This window comes from Etheostoma cragini, chromosome 12 (assembly GCF_013103735.1).
Source record: "Etheostoma cragini isolate CJK2018 chromosome 12, CSU_Ecrag_1.0, whole genome shotgun sequence".
NCBI lineage: Eukaryota > Metazoa > Chordata > Actinopteri > Perciformes > Percidae > Etheostoma > Etheostoma cragini.
Genome location: NC_048418.1, coordinates 1,521,301 through 1,523,939, shown reverse-complemented (window position 1 = coordinate 1,523,939; position 2,639 = coordinate 1,521,301). Strand labels below are relative to the sequence as shown.

The window sequence follows — 2,639 nt, the reverse complement described above, 5'->3', positions numbered from 1 at the left end:
ACCTGTAGGGGGCTCTAAAGAGAAACCTGTAGGGGGGCTCTATGGAGAACCTGTAGGGGAGCTCTAGAGAGAAACCTGTAGGGGGGCTCTATAGAGAAACCTGTAGGGGGAAATTAATTCCCTCCATCATGTGGAGTCATAACTTCATAAAGTGCTCATATTTAAGCAAATAATTTAATTTTTGAACAGCCACTTAACGTCTAACACTGAAATCGTTTACTCTGAAAACCATGTATCTGAATCTGAAAAAAAAAAAAAAAATCTTAATTTTCAATTTCAAAAGCTGAATTACATTGTATTTTTTTTCCTGGCAGTCATCTATGAATAAATATTTCTTAACCTCTTTCTTGGATCACATGACTATCAGACCATGCTCTCATAGGCCAGAAGACAGTTGCACCGTAGGCCTATTCAGGCTCGATTGGCTGCCTATAGGTAGCCTGGATACATACTGTATATATACTTATATTTTGGATCTGAATTATCCTTATCTCAGCACATACAACCAAAACTCTCTTCATGGCTTTAGACAGCTGTCAGTAAATGAGATTCACAGCAATCAGGGTGAACTGACCCTTAAAGATAAACCACCCGGGGCTTGTCCAGCCTCCCTTTAGCAACAGGTCTGAGCAGAGATCAGGTATGCCCGGGTCGGCAGTCCACAAACAGAACCAGAACAAACTGACCCCTCCATAATCCCCTCATACTTCCTGCTGGAGGGGGTAGGGAGACGGGGGGCTGCAGTAAACCCGACACCAAGACCGGAGGAGGATGCGTGTTCATTCAGAGATAACACAGTGGAAAACCGCCAGCATGTACACCCCTTAAACCATCCTATTACATTTTACAAGTATTTTTTTCAAAATGCATGGTCAATAAACGTAATTTGTGTGATTTTATACCTAATTGTTGTGTGAAAAAGCAGAAATTATGAATTGTTAACAATTAAGTTAAAATCCGAGAAAGACTTTTGTAAGAGTTCAGTAAGAAAATGTTATTTTTTTTATAATATAAACAGTTTTTTCTTCTCCAAATGCTGTAAAATTCAATATAACATCCAGAATTCAAGGATATTGCAAAGAATGTTGTATTGAACCAACTGTGTGGTTGTTGTTGTTGTTGTTGTTGTTGTTTTTGCCAATTTGGTTAAAAGAAACAGATTTGTTTTGAGTGGAAACTTTAAAAAACTAGTCAGGTTTGACCCCGAGGACTACAGGAGGGTAAATGGAGCGATCCTTTGTTTTTAACCAAATTTTCAGACACTTTCAGATTGGCGTACCAATCAGGGTCTGTAGTTTAAATCGTTCGAATGGTCAACTATTTCGGGTTCACTCCTACAAAATAAAAGTCTAAACATATCCAAGACGTATGTGACGGTCATGTCATGGAACTGCTGAACCAGGGCACTCATACCTTAGTTGGTCCAACTCAGGCACTGCTCCACTAAGTCACAACAACAGCCAAAGTGGCCCGGGAACTGTGGTTGAGGACACGCTGAACGTCTCCCCAGAAGAGTCCCACAAACCTTAGTCCTGAAAGGAAAAAAAAAAAAGATATTTGTTTATTAGTCCCCAATGGGGAAATTACTGCACTACACTCCGTGTACACACTTTTTGTTAGTACTCACACACAGGCCTGAAATACACACACATGCTCAGGACCTATACATGCACTATACATGGAGAGATGCACAATACATGGAGAGATGTCAGAGTGGGGGGGCTGCCAGCTGAACCAGCGCCCTGAGCGGTTGTGGGGTACAGTGCCTTGCTCAAGAGCACCTGGCAGTGCCCAGGAGGTGAACTGGCATCTCTCCAGCCACCAATCCACGCTCCCAACTTTTTGGGTCCATATGGGGATTTGAACCAGTGACCCTCCGGTTCCCAACCCAACTCCCTATGGACTGAGCTACTGCCACCCCCATAGTTTATACATATAGTGGGGTTCGAACCCACGCGGACATATGTCCATTGGATCTTAAGTCCAACGCCTTAACCACTCGGCCATCCTGGTACTGTGCTGTGTACTGTGTACTGTGCTGTACTGTGGAAGTGCTGGTCTGAAGGAAAAGTAGGCTATGTTACAGAAGATATGACAAAGAGCGTGAGGTACTGAGAAGAAGAGGTCAGTCTCTTTAGGTGACTTGGTTCTGTTCAGTGGTTCAAAGTATTTGCACACACTGCCATCTAGTGTCTGAACATAAGTACTGCAAAGAACTGCACAGAGGTGTTTTATGTTTTACCCAGCAGGCACTGCGTGGACGCCTTGTTTGGTACAAAGTTCATTTTTGGAAATTCTGGCAGGAGCACTATGTATTGTATATTGTATGTATGTATGTTGATATCCTATCATTTCATTTATAGTTATATTTTGTACTGTCACAGAGATTTTGCTGCTGTAACATTATAATTTCCCTTTTTTATCAATAAATAACAATCTATCTATCATCTATCTATCATCTATCTATCTATCTATCTATCTATCTAACTATCTATCATCTATCTATCTATCTATCCATCTATCTATCATCTATCTATCTATCTATCCATCCATCTATCTATCATCTATCCATCCATCTATCTATCTATCTATCTATCTATCTATCTATCTATCTATCTATCTATCTATCTATCTATCTA

At 40.8% G+C, this 2,639-nt stretch overlaps 1 non-coding gene across 1 annotated transcript; it reads right to left on the bottom strand.

Moving 5' to 3' along the window:
- Window positions 1–1,930: 1,930 nt before the first annotated feature.
- trnal-uaa lies at window positions 1,931–2,013 on the bottom strand. The gene has a single exon. It is a non-coding gene; the product is annotated as a tRNA-Leu (tRNA).
- Window positions 2,014–2,639: the final 626 nt, after the last annotated feature.